This window comes from Rhinopithecus bieti, unplaced genomic scaffold, assembly GCF_001698545.2.
Source record: "Rhinopithecus bieti isolate Rb0 unplaced genomic scaffold, ASM169854v2 scaffold_53647, whole genome shotgun sequence".
In the NCBI taxonomy this organism is placed as follows: Eukaryota; Metazoa; Chordata; class Mammalia; order Primates; family Cercopithecidae; genus Rhinopithecus; species Rhinopithecus bieti.
In genome coordinates this window covers 664,660-684,268 of record NW_016821201.1, presented here as the reverse complement: position 1 = coordinate 684,268, position 19,609 = coordinate 664,660, and positions in this window count along the sequence as shown.

The following is a 19,609-nucleotide window of genomic DNA, read 5'->3' as shown; positions in this document are numbered from 1 at the left end:
GCAGTGAGCCAAGATCATGCCACTGCACTCCAGCCTGGACAATAGAGCGAGATTCATCTCAAAAAAAAAAAGAAGAAGAAGAAGAAGAAGAAGAAGAAGAAGAAGAAGAGGAAGAGGAAGAGGAAGAGGAAGAGGAAGAGGAAGAGGAAGAGGAAGAAGAAGAAGAAGAAAGAATGTAGCTTTGCTACAGCAAAGCTTCCTGATAGATTAAATTCTTTGGGTACCAGAAGAACACTTCAAAAAAGAAAAGTGTGTAAAATGAGATATACAACCTCTGCCCTGGTCTCAGACCTCCTCCAAGTACTGCAAAGGCAAGAGTGACTCCTGCACCACCATCTCCAGCCACTAAGGCACTGAAATCCCAACTTCCAGCAAATGACACGCCCATTCCACTGCTGTTTATATTTAAGGGCTGGGAATGCACACTGAGGTTGTGCTTGGAGAAGGCGGCACGCCCTCCCAGTTAGAAAGCACTGCCCAAGTGCAGAGGGAGAGGGTTTCTGGGAGATCTCCTGAGGCCCTGTTGTTGTGTTGTGATTGTGGTTGCTCTGCTTTACCTGTAAGAAAAGCAAACATCAAGGTATTTGTGCACACAGCTACTAGTGGAAGCTAGGGTGCGCTTCCTGGGAGTTGGGATATCTCAGAAAGCCAGCAGAAGCCAAGGAAAGTGTCCATTGGTCCTGGGAGAGGCTGGTCTCTCTCCCTCTCACTTCAAGGCAGTCAAGACAGAGAGACTGGACATGAATCTGAACGAGAGGCCATGACTGGAGAGTCACATTGGGGAACCAGCTCACATTACCTAATGACTGTAAATAAGAAAGAGTGCCTCACCCCTCAGGTATATGTACAGATTGCAGGCTTACGTCAGCCCAAAGCAAGCTCTGCTTCCATCCTTTCCCATGGCTGCGTGGGTGACAAGCACCTCGAAGAATGCAGTCTGGGAGTCAGATGCAGTTTCCATCCTGGTACGGTCGGGGGAGGATGGAAAGTAAATTTTCTTTGAAGGCATGTAATGACTTATAAGGGCTAAACAGTATTTTTTAACATTTCTTGCATTTTGTAGCATTACCTGGGCCTTCTCCAATTATCAGATAGGCCATTTTGCACTCATTACCACTGAAGCAAAGACTAACAGAAGGGAAAAAAGGCAAAGACAACCAAGTCTTACATTTTAAATGGCATAAGCCACGGACTCACAGGAACTAAAAAAGACTTCTGCAAAGAAAATTGATTTGGCAGAAAAATACAGATGAAGTGAAAAGCTTCCTGTCCCTGACATGTGGCTGGGAGAGGACAGTCTGGGGAGGGAACAAGAGCTTAGGTGTGGCAGAGCTGAGATCCTTGGGTTTGGGGAAATGCGGGACACAAAATGGAAACTCAGAACGGACGTGAGAGTCCGCACCTGGGAGGAACCTGCTCCCCTTGCTTCAGTGGAGCACGGGAGGCAGCAAGCACCAGAGTGTACGGTGCTCCCTGGGCAGTGCTCTCAGGTGTAACTGGGTAGATGGAACCACAGAATCCAGAGCCTGTGTGATGGCTAATTTCATGTGTCAACTTTGACAGGCTATGGTGTCCAGTTGCTTGGCCAAGCACTATTCTACATGTTGTGACGATGTTTTGTAGATGCGATTAAAATGCACAGTTAATTGACTTTAAGTAGAGAAAATTACCCTCCATTCTATGAGTGGGCCTCATCCAACCAGCTGAAGACCTTAAGAGCAAAAACTGAAAATTCCTGGAAAAGAAGAAATTCTGCCTCAAGACTGCAATGTAGAAATCGTGCCTGAGTTTCCAGCCTGCCAGTTTTCCCTGTGGAGTTCTGACTCAAGACCCCAGCATCTGCTCTTGCTGGAGTTTCCGGTCTGCTGGCCTGCCCTACGGAGGTCAGAATTGCCATCCCTGCAATTGCAGGAACCTACTGCTTAATTGCTCAGGAATAATACATTTTTACATTTATCTATGCCAATATTTTAGAACAAAGCAATTCTTTAAAATCCACCCCCCACACACACACATATGCATACACACACACACACAGAGTTACATACCACATAAAGACATTTCTGTCCATGATGAACCATGTATACAACAGTGGTCCCATAAGATTATAATGAAGCTGAAAAATTCCTGTCACCTAGTGAAGCCATAATCATGATAAAGTCATAGCCCAACTCATTACTCACATGTCTGTGGTGATGCAGATGTAAACAAACCTACTGCACTACCAGTTATATAAAAGTACCTATAGCACATATAGTTATGCAGTACCTAGTACTTTATAGTTATAATAAATATGTTACTGGTTTATATATTTACTGTACTTTTATCGCTATTTTAAAGTGTACTTCTTCATACAAAAAAAAAAAAATTTAACTGGAAAACAGGCTTGGCAGGTCCTTCAGGAGGCATCCCAGAAGAAAGCATTGGTGTCATAGGAGAGGACAGCTCCATGCATGTTATTGTCCCTGAAGACCTTCCCATGGGACAAAACGAAGAGGTGGAAAACATGACATTGACGATCCTAACCATGTGTAGGCCCAGGTTATGTGTGCATTTGTGTCTTCATTTTTAACAACAAAAAAGTTTAAAAGTAAAATAAATAAATAAATAAAAATTTTAAAAATAGAAGGAAGCTTATGGAATAAAGATATAAAGAAAAGACTTTTGTATAGCTGTGCAATGCATTGTAAGCCAGGTGTTATTATTACAAAAGTTAAAAAGTTACAGTAAGCTATGATTAATTTATAATATTTTTCTTTAAATTTACTGTAGCCTGGCCGGGTGCAGTGGCTCACGCCTGTAATCCCAGCACTTTGGGAGGCTGAGGTAGGCGGATCACAAGGTGAGCAGTTCAAGAGCAGCCTGGCCAATATGGTGAAAACCCATCTCTACTAAAATAGCAAAAGAAAAAAAAAAAAAATTAGCCACGCGTGGTGGCAGGCACCTGTAATCCCAGCTACTCGGGAGGCTGAGGCAGGAGAATTGCTTGAACCCGGGAGGCAGAGGTTGCCATGAGCCGAGACCACGCCATTGCACTCCAATCTGGGCGACAGAATGAGACTTAGTCTCAAAAAAAAAAAAAATTTAGTGTAGCCTAAGTGTACAGTGTTTATAAAGTCTACAGTGGTTTACAGTAATGTCTAGGCCTTCACATCCACTCAGCACTCATTCACTGACTCACCTAGAGCAATTTCCAGCCCTGCAAACTCCACTCATGGTAAATGCCTTATTAAAGTGTACCATTTTTATCTTTTATACTGTGTTTTTACTGTACCTTCACTATGGAAGTATATGTTTAGATATACAAATACCATTGTGTTACCATGGCCTTACTTACCAATACATTTTTCAGAACGTATCCCTGTCATTAAGCAATACATTACTGTATATCTAAAGTGTATATGTAAAGTGTAACTGTATATCTAAAGTGTAAAACTAATTAAGCTTTATTTTGTATTAGTCCATTCCTACATAGCTATAAGAAATACCTGAGACTAGGTAATTTATAAAGAAAAGAGGTTTAATTGGCTCACGGTTCTGCAGGCTGTTCAGGAAACATAGTGGCTTCTGCTTCTGAGGAGGCCTCAGGAAGCTTACAGTCAAGGTGGAAGGTGAAAGAGAAGCAGGCACATCTTAAATGGCCACAGCAGGAAGAAGAGAGAGAGGGGGAGGTGCTGCACACTTTTAAACAAGATTTCATAAGAACCCTATCACAAGACAGCACCAAAAGGATAGAGCTAAACCATTCATGAAGGATCCACCCCACGATCTAATCACCTCCCACCAGGCCTCACCTCCCACATTGGGGATTACAATTCAATATGAGCTTTGGATGGGGACACAGATCCAAACCACATCAATGTCAATAAACATCATATTGGTTATATTTCACAGGAGAACCCTGACTTCTGACGCATCCCTCATGGTATAGGAAATGTTGGCCAATACTCAACCCTGAGAGTAGCACAGAAATGATAAGAAACCTTAAAAACTGCACAGAATTGGGTGTGTTGAGAACAACATCATTCCGCATGTTCTGGAGAGGGTGCAGAAGACTCTGGCTCAGGAGGGACACTGAGAGTGGCAGTGAGGATTGATTCTCAGCAATGTGCCTGGAGGGGTGCCAGGGAGGAGCAACGCTAGTCAATGCTTGTCCCCAGAAATTGGATGTAATCCTGAAGAAAGGAAGAAAGGGAAATCAAAAATTATTGAGACTGGCAGAATGAGGGCTTGAATACGAATTGAGGTCAGATATTTTTAAAATGTGTGGTCTGAGATTCATGTTTACTATAAAAGTCTATAATTTAATTATAATTCACAATGCAAGTAAAACCTAATTCCCTATACACAAATGTATTTGTTGCCAATGGTAGCAACAAGCACTAATTTTTTACGTGTCCTTAATATTGATATGTAAATGACTTCAATAACAAACCTCTAAAAGAAAAAACATCCCTGCCTACCAATGTCTTTGCTCCCCATCCAGGCATTGTCATATTTGTTACCTTAATTCTGGCTTCTCATTCTCTAGGCAGTTTGGCCTGCATTATTGGGCTTTCGTCATTCAGTCTGTTAGTCGATGTTGCTATTTGATATCCTACACTCTGAAACCAGTGTTCCTGGATTGACCATGCCTGATTTCATTGCCCTGCTTGGCTGAAACTCTTTTGATATGGTTTGGCTATGTCCCCACCCAAAATCTCATCCTGAATTGTAATCTCCATAATCCTCATAATCCCAATGCATCAAGAGCAGGCCCAGGTGGAGGTCATTGGATCATGGGGACAGTTTCCCCCATGCTGTTCTCACGATAGTGAGTTCTCACGAGATATGATGGTTTTATACGGGGCTCTTCCCCCTTCACTCAGCACTCCTCCTTCCTGCCACCTTGTGAAGAAGGTGCCCTGATTCCCCTTCACCTTCTGCCATGCTTGTAAGTTTCCTGAGGCCTCCCCAGCCATGCTGAACTGTGAGTCAATTAAGCCTCTTTTCTTTATAAATTACCCAGTCTCAGGCAATTCTTTACAGCGGTATGAACACAGACTGATACGTCCTTGAACTTTATCTTTGGACAATTGGACTTATAGCATCTACCAGCCCAAACTCATGCCCATCCCTCAACCCAGCCCTAATCCCTGCCACAAGATGATCTGTAGGACTCAGACATAGAAGAACTCTATGAAGCCACCAGCCTCCCCACAACCCCCCGAAAATAGACATATAAAGAGGACAAAGCAAAAAGACCCTAAAGAAGAGAAGGTAAAACTGTGAAGCATGAGTATTTCCACATTTCACACCAAACTAGATGAACATATCATGAACATATCACGATTGCCAAGGCACAAACACATATTTATTCAGAGCTGGCAACATAAGTAATTTTCAGTTTCAAAGCAATGAAAAGCGTTGATACGAATAATACATTTTTATCTATGCCAATATTTTAAAACAAAGCAGCAATGTCTTATTTGTGCAAATCTATCTGTTTCACATTATGTTCTAGTACGAGTGTTTTAGTAGAAATTCCATTTGAAATGTGAAATTGTTTATGCTACTGATACAAATTCAAAACAATCCACCATCTACGGATTTACCATTGTAATGGATTTTTAAACATGTTTATTATTATGGAATTACTAAGGAAAAGACAGCCCGCAGATGTAGCACAAGTGTGGTTCTCTTCACATTCCCCAAAGATATTTCTCTTGCAGAGATTCAAAGTCTGTGAGCAATAGAGACACCCTAAGGAGATATATGTTCAGCCATAGAAAAGAGGGAACTTTAGCTCAAAGCTAAATTGTAGGAAATGTAGACCAATATCTTTGCTTCACCTCTGTTGACTTCAAAAGTTTCCAGAATAACAATTCAAATGGAAAGAAAATATATTGGTAGCTTAAACACAAGAAAAAAAATTTAGAAACCTAAGCTGTTGATTCCAGCGGTAATTCCAAATCACTACCAGAATTGTAAAACATTAAAACATTGCAAGTCATGTCATGTCTAGATGTAGTGGTGAGATCTACTCTGGCCAGTTGCTGGGGCTCATCATCTTGCCACAATGGTGAAGTTTTACATGTCCAGTGGTCCAGAGTGCATCAACATATCCTTTCACGGAACAGGGAGGCTGGGCTCTTTTATGTGCCTGAAAAATACTGCAGCCATGGTATGGAAGAGCAGGCAGACTATGCCCCATACAACCGCCTGCCCCAGCAGCTCTCTGCCAAATAGGACCTGCCTTCTGCATCAGGTCCACAATGCAGCCACCATGCCCTCTAATACGCATTTCAGCTGCAGCCAAGGTTCCTCTGAGAGCCCAACCCGCAGAGGCTGGTGACCCCCTCTTTGACTCCCACAGCACTGGCTGCTGCCACCACTGCTGCCGTGGCCCCTGACACCCCAGGACCAGGAAGGGGGTGAAGAAACCAGGCACATTCACATGCCCCTAACAGCAAAATCCGGTGTTGCTCCAGTAAGAGAGAAGAGCCAGCAAGCCACGTGCCCCAAGCTGCCATCCTCCATTGCTCCAGCTGAAGGGGCCTGCCTTCCCCAGTGAAAAGCCCGCAGCTCAGCTACCCTGCTCCCCATGCAGCCATTCCAGCTGCCGCTCAGAGCCCTTTTGAGATCCCAGCCCCACAGGCCTACGATCTGCCTTGGGGCTCCCACTGCCCGAGCGTCAGCCACTGCCTGTGCGTGCTGCCTGCCCCCCGCTGAGAGTTTTGCTGATGACCTTCAGACCAGCCCACCCCCTAACAACCTGAATTTTGGGGGCCTGAGAACAAGCCAACTGGCCCAGTCTCGGTCCCAGTTCAGTCCCTTCCTGACTCATACACACCATCCAGTGGGCCATCTAGGGGCCTGGGGGTTAGGGGTTTACCTAACTCCATCTACTAATGTAGCTACCTGACCACTCCCCACCAGGGTCTGAGTTCAGACCAACCTCACCAGCCAGTACACCACAGCTGACACTCACCTGCACATGCTGAAAAGGGGAGCCCCTCCCGCTCTCAATACAAAGCAACGGCATTACCACATTGGAGAACAGGCAGGCCACAAAGCCACAAAGCTGTCTATAGCAGGCTGAGTGAGGAGCTTCCACCCCAAAACCACTCCTACAAAGAACCATAAGACAGACATCTTTCATGGCTGTCAGCTACACTGTGGCCTAGAGATAGACAGGTGTGCAGGTCTGAACTGAGAGTCATGAGCCCCAAGACAGAATGTGACAGGGAAACAGATCTTGTTCCTGCCTATCTAGGATGTGGAGCCAGTGCATCCCTCCTCACCCCTTGCAGAGACCGTGGTGTGTTCCACTGGTTCTCCCCCAGTCACTCCCATCAGAGCTAGTGCCGACACTCATCACTGAGGTATTTGTGGGCAAGCCAGGTGGTCAAGCTGTGCCCAGTTTTGTCCCCCTCTCACCCCACCACTGAACAGGAAGTTTAGGGCACTGGAAATTCCAGGGTCCAACCCATCACTTGAAAGAACAGAGAGCATCTCACAGTAAACATAGATCAAGTACATGCCCATCTGCTATTGCCACAAGTGGCTGTCACCTTGAAGCACATCCTATTGGCCTGTACCTCAAGCTGCAGAACCCAATAGAAAACATGACAACAGAAGTTCACAGGGTGATAAAGGCAAGGCCAAAAGACTGTACTCAACATTCTACACAGTCACATCCTTGGCGTAGGGGGACTTCCCACCCAAACAAAAGTGAGTTCAAAAATAAGCAGTGGCAGCTTCTAGAGATGAGAAGGAACCAGCCCAAGAACTCCAGTGCCATGAGGAAACAGAATGTCGAGACCACCCTAAAGGACCACACCATCTCTCTAGCAATGAATCATAACCAAAATGAAAATTTTGAAATGACAGATAAATAATTCAAACTATGGATTGTAAGAAAGTTCAGTTAGATCCAAGAGAAAGCTGAAAATCAACACAAAGAAATCAGAAAAACAATTCAGGAAATGAAGATGAGGGAAACATTAAAACAAGGCAACAAACAAGTAAACCGAATGTATTAATCAGGGTCTTGAGAGGGACAGAACTAATTGGATCAATACACATATAAAGGGGAGTTTATTAAATATTAGTGAAAAGCCTGCAGCTCAGCTACCCTGCTCCCCACGCAGCCATTCCAGCTGCTGCTCAGAGTCCTTTTGAGATCCCAGCCCCACAGGCCTATCTGCCATGGGGCTCCCACTGCCCAAGCATCAACCACTGCCTGTGTGTTCTGCCTGCCCCCGCCTGAGAGTTTTGCTGATGACCTCCAGACCAGCCCACCCACTAACAACCAGCATCTGAATTCTGGGGACCTGAGAGCAAGCCCACTGGCCCAGTCTCGGTCCCAGTTTAATCCCTTCAGGTCTCATACACATCATCCAGTGGGTGTATGGGGCTCATCATCTTGTCACAATGGTGAAGTTTGATATGTCCAGTGGTCCAGAGTGCATCAACATATCCTTTCATGGAATAGGGAGGCTGTGCTCTTTTATGTGCCTGAAAAATACTGCAGCCATGGTATGGAAGAGCAGGCAGACTATGCCCCATACAACCGCCTGCCCCAGCAGCTCCCTGCTAAATAGGACCTGCCTTCTCCTGCATCAGGTCCACAATGCAGCTACCATGCCCTCTAATATGCATTTCAGCTGCAGCCGAGGTTCTTCTGAGAGCCCAACCCGCAGAGGTTGGTGACCCCCTCTTTGACTCCCACAGCAGTGGCTGCTGCCACCACTGCCACCATGGTCCCTGACACCCCAGGACCAGGAAGGGGGTGAAGAAACCAGGCACCTTCACATGCCCCTAACAGCAAAATCCGGTGCTGCTCCAGCAGGAGGGAAGTGCCAACAAGCCAGACGCCCCAAGCTGCCATCCTCTACTGCTCCAGCTGAAGGGGCCTGCCTTCCCCAGTGAAAAGCCCACCGCTCGGCTACCCTGCTCCCAGCCACTCCAGCTGCCACTCAAAGCCCTTTTGAGATCCCAACCCCACAGGCTGGGATCTAGGGGCCTGGGGGTTGGGGGTTTACCTAGCCCCTTCTACTAATGCGGGCACTCACATGATCACAAGGCCCCACAATAGGCCATCTGCAAGTTGAGGAGCAAGTAGAGCCAGTCTGAGTTCCAAAACTGAAGAACTTGGAGTCCGATGTTCGAGGGCAAGAAGCATCCAGCACAGGAGAAAGATGTAGGATGGGAAGCTAGGCCATCAAGTCTTTTCATGTTTTTCTGCCTGCTTTATATTCTAGCTGCCCTGGCAGCTGATTAGATGGTGCCCACCCAGATTAAGGGTAGGTCCGCCTTTCCCAGCCCACTGACTCAAATGTTAATCTCATTTGGCAACACTCTCACCGACACACCCAGGATCAATGCTTTGCATCATTCAATCCAATCATCCATCACACAGAACTTCTGAAAATGAGAAATTTACTGAAGAAATTTTAAAACACAGTTAGTATATCACACAGTATATCACACAGTTAGTATATCACACAGTTAGTATATCACACAGTTAGTATATATTGTTAGTCTATAACAATAGACGAGATCGAGCAGAAAAAAGAATTTCAGAGCTTGAAGGATTTCAGAGCTTGAAGACTGGTCTTTTAAATTAACCCAGTCAGATAAAAATACAAAGGAATTTTTTTTAATGAACAAAGCCTTCAGTAAATTTAGGATTATGTAAGGCAACCAAACCTACAACTTATTGGCATTCCTGAGAGAGAAGAAGAAAAAGGAGGAAGCCTGGAAAATATGCTTGAGGAAATAATTCAGGAAAATTTTCCTGATTTTGATAGAGACATAGACATATAAATGCAAGAAATTCAGAAAACACCTGAAAGATGTCATACAAATGAATATCACCAAGGCATATAGTTACCAGACTATACAGGGCCAATGTGAAAAAATAAATGTTAAAAGCAGCTAAAGAGAAGTGTCAAATCACCAATAAAAGAAATCCCATCTGACAAACAACAGGCTTATCAACAGAAACTTTATAAGCCAAAAGAGATTGGGGACCTATTTTTAGCCTCCTTAAAGAAAAAATATGCCAGTCAAGAATTTTATATGCTGCCAAACTAAGCTTCACAAATAAAAAAGAAATAAAGTATTCCTAGACAAGCAAATCCTAAGGGAAGTCATCACCACTAGACTGGCCCTACAAGAAATGCTCAGAGGAATTCTAAAAATGGAAATGAATGTATATTACTCACTATCATAAAAGCACATTTAACTAGAAAGCTCAAAGATCCTATAAAGCAATTACACGATTGAGACTTTAAGGCAATTACACAATTGAGACTTTAAGGCAACTAGCTAATAAAACTATGACAGAAACAAAACCTCACATATCAATATTAACCTTGAACATAAATGGCCTAAATGCTCCAATTAAAAAATATAGACTGAAAAATTGGATTTAGTAAAACAAGACACAGCCCTCTACTGCCTACTAGAGACCTACCTAATGGCTAGAGACACCTACAATCTCAAAGTAAAGGGGTGAAAAAAGATATATTATGCAAATGGAAAACATAATAAAGCAGTCACAGCCTTTCTTATATCAGATATAACAGACTTTAAACCAACAACAGTAAAAAAAAAAAAAAAAAAAAGGCAAAGGCCATTATGTAATAATGAAGGGTTTTGTACAACAAGTTTTAACTATCCTAAATATATACATACCAACACCAGAGCACCTAGATTCATAAAACAAATACTACCAGACCTGAGAAAAGAGATTGACAGCAATATAATAATAGTGGGGGAGTTCAACACCCCCACAACAGTACTAAACAGGTCTTCAAGGCAGAAAGTCAACAAATGAACTCTGGACTTAAACTGGACTATATATCAAAAAGATCTAATAGACATTTACAGAACATTCTACCCAACAACTGCAGAATATACATTTTTCTCATCTGTACATGGAACATTCTCTAAAATTGACCATATTCTTGGCCACAAAGCAAGCCTCGATAAACTAAAAAAAAATTAAAATCACACTGTCTTCTCAGACCTCTGTGGAATAAAGTTAGAAAACCAGAGGAACTCTCAAAACTACATAGGTAAGGGGATCCTAAACAACTTGCTCCTGAATGACTTTTGGGTAAACAATGAAATTAAAGCAGAAATAAAAACATTTTTGAAATTAATGAAAATAGAGACACAACATACCAAAACCTCTGGGATACAGCAAAAGCAGTGCTAAGAGGAAAGTTTACAGCATTAAATGGCTACACCAAAAAGGTAGAACTCAAATTAACAAACTAATGTCACAACTTAAGGAACTAGAACGACAAGAAGAAATCAAACCCAAAGCTAGCAGAAAAAAAGAAATAGCAAAGATATGAGCTGAACTAAATAAGATGAGACTCAAAAAGAAAAAAAGATACAAAGGATCAGTGAGACAAAAAGCTGGTTCTTTGAAAGGATAAACAAAGTTGGCTAGTTTAATCAAGAAAAAAAATCAGAAGATTCAAGTAAGCACAATCAGAAAATGATAAATTACAACTGATATCACAAAAATACAAAATAATAATACAGAGATTATTATTAATGTCTCTATGCACACAAACTAGAAAAACTTCAGGAAATGAATAAATTCCTAGAAACATGCAACCTCCCAAGATTGAAACAGGAAGAAATAGAAATTCTGAACAGACCAATAATGACTAATGAAATTGAATCAGTAATTTAAAATCTTGCAACAAAGAAATCCCAGGACCAGATAGATTCATGGCTGAATCTCACCAGATGTATGAGGAACAGTTGATACCAATATTACTGAAATTATTCCAAAATATAGAGAGAGGGATTCCTCCCTAACTCATTCTATTAAACCAGTATCACCCTGATACCAAAATCAGTCAAAGACACAACAAGTAAAGAAAACTACAGACCAGTATCCCTGATGAACACAGATGCAAAAATCCTCAACAAAATACTACCAAACAAAATCCGAGAGCACAGCAAACAGATAATTCAACACAATCAAGTGGGTTTTATTCTAGAGATGCAAGGATGGCTCAACATTTGCAAATCAATAAATGCAATCCTCCACATAAACAGAATTAAAATCAAAATGATATGACATCTCAATAGATGCAGAGAAAACATTTTACAAAATTCAACATTCCATCATGATAAAGACCCTCAGCAAACTAAGCTTTGAATGAACATACCTCAAAATAATAAAAGCCACCTATGACAAGCCATCTATGGATTTGGTTTGCTAGTATTTTGTTGAGGATTTTTGCATCTATGTTCATCAGGGATACTGGTCTGTAGTTTTCTTCATTTGTGGTGCCTTTGTCTGAATTTGGTATCAGGGTAATACTGGTTTAATAGAATTAGCCAACATCATACTGAACAGCAAAAAGTTGAAAGCATTCCCCTAAGAACTGGAACAAGACAAGGATGTTCATTCTTATCATTCCTATTCAATGTAGGACTGGCAGTCCTAGCTAGAGCAATTAGGCATGAGAAAGAAATAAAAAGCATCCAAATTAAAAGAGAATTCAAATTATCTGTTTGCTGATGACATGATCTTATACCTAGAAAACCCAAAAGACTCCTAGACCTGATAAACAACTTCAGTAAAGTTTTAGGATGTAAAGCCAACATACAATAATCAGTAGCATTTTTATACACCAACAACATTCAAACTTAGCAGGAAATCAATCCCACATCCAGTAGCCACAGAAAAAAAATAACATATGTAGGAATACAATTAGCCAAGGAGGTGAAAAAACTCTATAAGAAGAATTACAAAACACTAATGAAAGAAATTATAGATGACACAAACAAATGGAAAAAATATTTTATGCTCATGAATTGGAAGAATTAATACCATTAAAATGATCATACTTCCCAAAGCAATTTATAAATTCAATTCAACACCTTTGAAATTACCAACGTCATTGTTCACAGAACTAGAAAAAAACAATCCTAAAGTTCATATGAAACCAAAAAAGAGCCCAAACAACCGAAGCAATTCTAAGCAAAAAGAACAAAGCTGGAGGCATCACATCACCTGACTTCAAATTATACCACAAGGCTATAGTGACTAAAACAGCATAGTACTAGTACAAAAATAGACACACAGATTAACATGGAACAGAATAGAGAACACAGAAATCAAGCCACATACCTTCAATGAACTGATTTTTGACAAAGTTGACAAAAATAAACAATGGGGAAAGGACACCCTATTCAATAAATGGTCCTGGGGAAATTGGCTAACCATATGCAGAAGAATGAAACTGAGCCCCATCACCATACACAAAAGTTAACTCAAGATGAAGTAAAGACTTAAATGTAATACCTGAAACTAAAAGATTTTAGAAGAAAGGCTAGAAAACACTCTCCTAGACATTGACTTCAGCCAAGAATTCATGACTAACACCCCCGAAGCAAATCCAACAAAAACACAAATTAGTATCTGGGACCCAATTAAACCAAACAGCTTCTGCCCAGTGAAAGAGGTAATAATCAACAGAGTACACAGACCACCTACAAAATGGAAGAAAACATGTGCATATTATGTCTCTGACACAGGACTATAGCCAGAATCTATAAGGAACTAAAACAACTCAATGAGAAACAAACAACCCCTTTACAAAGTGAGCAAAGATCAATGTCAAGAAGCATTTCTTAAGAATATACATTTTTCAAAATAAGACAAACAGGTGGCCAAAAAACATACGAAGAAATGCTCAACATCGCTAATCATCAGGGAAATAAGACCCATGAATTTCTATTTCTCATCAAATATTGAAAATTTCCAGCTATTGTTACTTCAAATATTCTTGGGGCCTCAAAATCTGTTTTCTTCTTTTGCAACTCAAGTGACACGTTATTCTACTTGATATTGTCTCACAGGACACTGAGGCTCTGTTCAATTCTTTTCCAGTAAGTTTCCTCTCAGTGTTTTATTTTGGATAGTTTTTATTATCCAGTTTTCTCCTTTCCTGACCATTTACCTGTAGTGCCTAATCTGTTGTTAAGAGCACCCAGCTAATTTTGTATTTTATATATTATGTCTTTCAGTTTATCATCACCATTTGGTTCATTTTCATAGCTTTTATTTCTCTATTAGGATCTTTCCTCATTATACTCCTGGTTTCCTTTAAATCCTTGAGCATATTTATGACCACTGTTTTGAAGTATGTTTCCTCTAATTACATCAGATCTGTCATTTCTGTTTCTGTTCTACTGACTAATTTTTTTCTTGATTCTTGGTTACTGCTGCTTTTTCACACATCTAATGACTTTTTTCTTGTGTTGCACATAGAACTCCCCTGAAATATGACTCTGAGGTGGAGATTATAATGTAGTGCATTTATTAGGGAGAACTTTAGAACCAACACTTGCAGAAAGGAGGAAAAGAAAGTAAGAACGGATAGAAGGAGAAATTAAGCTGCTGTAGAGTCCCAAAGAAAGCACCAGTTGACCCCACCATAAGCTCTGGAGTTGGTGTGGCTTTGCAGCGATTTCCCAGCTTGAAGAAAGGAAATCAGGCCTTCATACCCCTTTGTCAATCAGTTATTGGGTGAGGTGTAGGCTACTCCAATAAGGAGGTGTGGCTTGAGACAAGGCAACTCTTTTTACTGAGGCAAACCCTTAAGGAGTCTAACAACTGAAGGCTGCCGGCCAAAAGCAATCACAGCAACCAGGGACATAAGATCTTTATCAAGCAATCTGTATCACACACACAGTATTCTCTGTGGTTTGCATGCTGAACATTATGAATTCTACCTTGTTTGCAGTGTGGATTTTGTCATCTTTCTTTCGAGAATATCAAGGTTTGCTTTGCCATAGTTAATTTACTTGCAAATCATCCTTGTCTTTTTGAAGTTTATTATGAGTTTTGTTATGAAGAATCTATAGTAGTGGCTCTAACTGGGGGTCAATTTTTTTTTAATTTTCACAACTGGAGACTGCTAGTGGCATACAGTGGGTAGAGGCCAGGGATGCTGCTAAATATTCCATATTGCATGGTACAGATGCCTCTCCAACAAAGGATTATCAGGCCCAGAATATTAATAATGCAAGGATGAGAAACCATGGTGTGTAGTAGCCATTACTGTAGGGCTAACCAAGGCCTTCTCCTAAATCATGGCATTCTAGAGGTGACAATGGAGTGTCCAGAGAGCTCAACATGGTATCTCTGCCCCAGATGGTCAAACTTCAATACCTTCTCAGCCTGTGAAAGAGCGAGGAGCTCTGCGGAGCCCACAGCCCCCTAGCGGTGGTTCATTGCTTGGTCACATTGAATCTCACCTAGTGAAATACAGTTTCGTATTCAGACAAGAAAACCGCTTTGCAGATTTGTGGAGCTCTTTTTCTATGTAGATCCCTCCTCTCCAGCACTCTGCCCTGCAAAATCCATCAACCCTTAGCAGCCCCCAACCCCCATCTCTGTCCCTAGTTCAGCAAAACGGGTGGGCTCCATTTGCCTCCCTCTCCCTACATCATGGCTCAGAAATGAAGGAAACCAAAATAGTTCTCCACAAAGTGTTGAGAATTGCCAAGGGAAAGATGCTGAAATGTGGGGAGTCTTTGCCTCCGCCCCTGTTTGCCACACACCAGCACATTCATCCTTCCTTCCTGGGGATGGCATCTGCTCATCAGCCCGGAGAGGGCCCCAGCCGGCACCAGGGGAATCTGGGGGCAGGTGTCACTGCCTTCCCACAGGTTCACTCCTTTTAAAAGACTGGAGCTGCCCTCTCCTTTGCCTTGTTGCTGTGTAGGATTTATGACTGTTTGTGAAAATACTCCGTAAGCAAAGCCCCTAAGCCTTAAGAGAGAAATACTTTTGAACTGAGGCCTCTCCCATGTGCTGGGTACAAACTTGTGCTTTTCTGTTGTTAATCTGACTTGTTTTCAGGAGAGTGTCTCAATTAAGAACCTAAAAAAAAGAAAGAAAAGACATTGTTTTCTCTCTCTTACAGACACTGCTTCCAGTCAGAGACCAAGGTGAACGCAATGCTCCCCTTGGTTCTTCCTTCTTTCTTAGATTGCAGGCCGGTGCTGCTAACATTTGGAAACAGTTGATTTACAGATAGTGTCCAACCTCAGAGCAAACAGGGGGAGGTTAGTCTAATGCCTGATGCTTCATCATGAGCACAAGCAAAACTCTCTTATAATCAGGTCTTGGTGAATTTCCTTCTTTATTTCCCTTCCTTCTCCCACCCTCACTTCCCCTTCATTCTTCTATGTATTTGTCTATGTGCATACATGTGTTTGACACAGACAAATTACAGATAAATTGAACATTAGACAAATCTCCCATGAACATTAAAATCTTACTCATGTCATTAAATACAATTCACCTGTCCCCAAATCCATAAACAGCACTCTGACAAAACAGACCTACAAAACCAGTCCAAAATGTTTTAATCTTTCTGCTTAACATTTTGGACTTCATTTAAAAAGTAGCTCCTCAGTCATGAAGCCTGCCTCGTTGCTCAAAACTGGAAGGGCACCTGGCCTTGGCTGCCTTTAAGCCTCGTTGTTGGAGGCTTTTCTTTGAATGCTGTGGAAGCGATGCAGAACAGGCAAGCCTCAAAACTGAGGTACAGCAGGGAGGATTCTCAGTTTCATCCAGGAAGGAATTCAAGGGCAAGCTGGTGGTGTTAGGTGGCAACTCTTACTGAAGCAGCTGTGTACAGCAGCAGAGGTACTGCTCTTTGCAAAGTAGGGCTGCCCCATAGGCAGGGAGCCAAGAGTGGCGCTCAGAGGCAATCCTGCACTCATATTTATACCCACTTTTAATTCCATGCAAATTAAGGGGTGGTTTATGCAGAAATTTCTACAATGAGGGTGGTGATATGATTTGGCTCTGTGTCCCCACCCAAGTCTCATCTTGAATTGTACTCCCATAATTCTCACGTGTTGTGGGAGGGATCTGGTAGGAGATATTTGAATCATGGGGGCCATTTCCCCCATACTGTTCTCGTGGTAGTGAATAAGTCTCACGAGATCTGGTGGTTTTATCAGGAGTTTCTGCTTTTGCATCTTCCTCATTTTCTCTTGCCACCGCCATGTAAGAAGTGCCTTTCACCTCCTGCCATGATTCTGAGACCTCCCCAGCCATATGGAACTGTAAGTCCAATTAAACCTCTTTTTCTTCCCAGTCTTGGGTATGTCTTTATCAGCAGCATGAAAATGGACTAATACAGGTGGTAACTTGCAGGTTGTCAGGTAGTTGCCATGGAAAGGAGTGGTAACTTCTGGGTGTTGCCTGGCAATGGTAGACTGACATGGCACACTGGTGGGCATGTCTTATGTGGAGGAGCTTCCGCCCTGGACCTGTTTTAGCTAGTCCTCAATGTGGTCCTTTGTGCAATCCCACCTCTGGAGTCGAGTTCTGCCTCCTACCTCACAAGGTTTGGTATATCCTGAAAGCACATCCTTCCAGGCTCCTCCTGCAGCCCTTCTGCTCTGGAGGAAATATGTCTCCTTGGATGGGAACAGCCTCTCCTCCTGCTTGCCTATGATAGGTGATGGGTTGAATAGTGATGTCAATGACTTCTTCGACTGTAGGGTCACAGGATTGTTTGCGTGGACTCCTGGGGTTCTACCAAATCATTCATATTTCACGTGAGAGGAACTTGCTTTTGTATACATCTCCGAACTGCCAGTTAACCATCTTTTTCAGCTCTCGTCAAAATTTATTTTCACTTGAACAATTTTTGCACTCCTAGAATACTCACAGCAATTTCTGAAATGGCTTCTTCTTGTTTACATACAAGAACAAAATGTATGGCAGCCTCAGTCACATCACAATTTAGTCATTACTGAATTTGGCATTCTGCACTTTTGAAGTTTGAGTTAAATCTTCTAAGAACCATTGGCTTTTTTAACGGTCTCATGTTTATCAGCTGCACTGACCGTTGATGCCCTTGGGTGGCAGGGGCACATTTTCTACAGAAATGGAATTGATCACTAGGTCAGTGAGTGAGCACCTGAAAGTAGAAAACAACAAACTGTGTGGCCATGGGAATATCCAGACACAGTGACCGCTGGCTTCCCCTTTGCCTAAGTGACCACTCTTCCCTGTGGAGTAGACTCAGAGGCTGCAGATTCAGGTGTCTCCCTCAGTAACATTACAGCGTGGCTGGACCCTCGGTGTTACTCATGAAGAGCTGGAATCATGAATACTAAAATACCCCACATAACAGCTGGAAGGGGCCTTGAGAACCCAAACCCCTACTGAACAAAGAGAAGACCTTTTGCTTAAGATTGCATCAATCTGAAATTTACTGAAATTCCACAACAGTACTCTCTGCTTATCCCTGAATGGTTTATCGCAAGCGTTTCCCAAAGTCATTATAGTCGGTAAGCACTTGTTTGGCAACTTAGTTAATGGCTTTAAAATATTCCATTATATAGATGTACCATATGTCAACTATTCCCCTATGCTTGGGACATTTCTGTTGCTTAATTCTTTCTAATCTGGTACCCTTGAGAGATAGGAGTAGCTGGATTTTCCAGGCCAACTAAGAATTCCAAAGTCTAGCTGGGGAAGGTGACCATACCCACCTTTAAACACGGGTCTTGTAACTCAGCTCACACCCAACCAATCAGGTAGTAAAGAGGGCTTACTAAAATACAAATTAAGCTAAAGAAGGAGGTAAAGAAATAGTCAAATCATTTATCACCTGAGAGCATAGGAGGAGGGACAATGATCGGGATATAAACCCAGGCATTCGAGCAGGGAGCAGCAACCCCCTTTGGGTCCCTTCCCATTGTATGGGAGCTCTGTTTTCACTCTATTAAATCTTGCAACTGCACACTCTTCTGGTCCGTGTTTGTTATGGCTTGAGCTGAGCTTTCACTCGCTGTCAACCACTGCTGTTTGCCGCCGTAGCAGACCCACCGCTGACTTACACCCCTCTGGATCCGGCAGGGTGTCCACCGCGCTTCTCATCCAGCGAGGGGCCCATTGCTGCTCCCGATCGGGCTAAAGGCTCGCCCTTGTTCCTGCACGGCTAAGTGCCTGAGTTTGTCCTAATCGAGCTGAACACTAGTCGCTGGGTTCCACAGTTCTCTTCCGTGACTCACAGCTTCTAACAGAGCTATAACACTCACCGCACGGCCCAACGTTTCATTCCTTGGAATCCATGAGGCCAAGAACCCCAGATCAGAGAACAAAAGGCTTGTTGCCATCTTGGGAGCTGCCCGCCACTCTCTTGGGAGCTCTAAGCAGAAATGTGCTACCTCTGCCACCTCAGAGATGAGGTGGGGACAATCCAAGGTAGAAAGTCTTTAAAGAGACACCAGTATTGGAAAAATTCCCTTTGAAAACTGGCACAAGACAGGGATGCCCTCTCTCACCACTCCTATTCAACATAGTGTTGGAAGTTCTGGCTAGGGCAATCAGGCAAGAGAAAGAAATCAAGGGTATTCAGTTAGGAAAAGAAGAAGTCAAATTGTCCCTGTTTGCAGATGACATGATTGTATATTTAGAAAACCCCATTGTCTCAGCCCAAAATCTCCTTAAGCTGATAAGCAACTTCAGCAAAGTCTCAGGATACAAAATTAATGTGCAAAAATCACAAGCATTCTTATACACCAGTAACAGACAAGCAGAGAGCCAATCAGG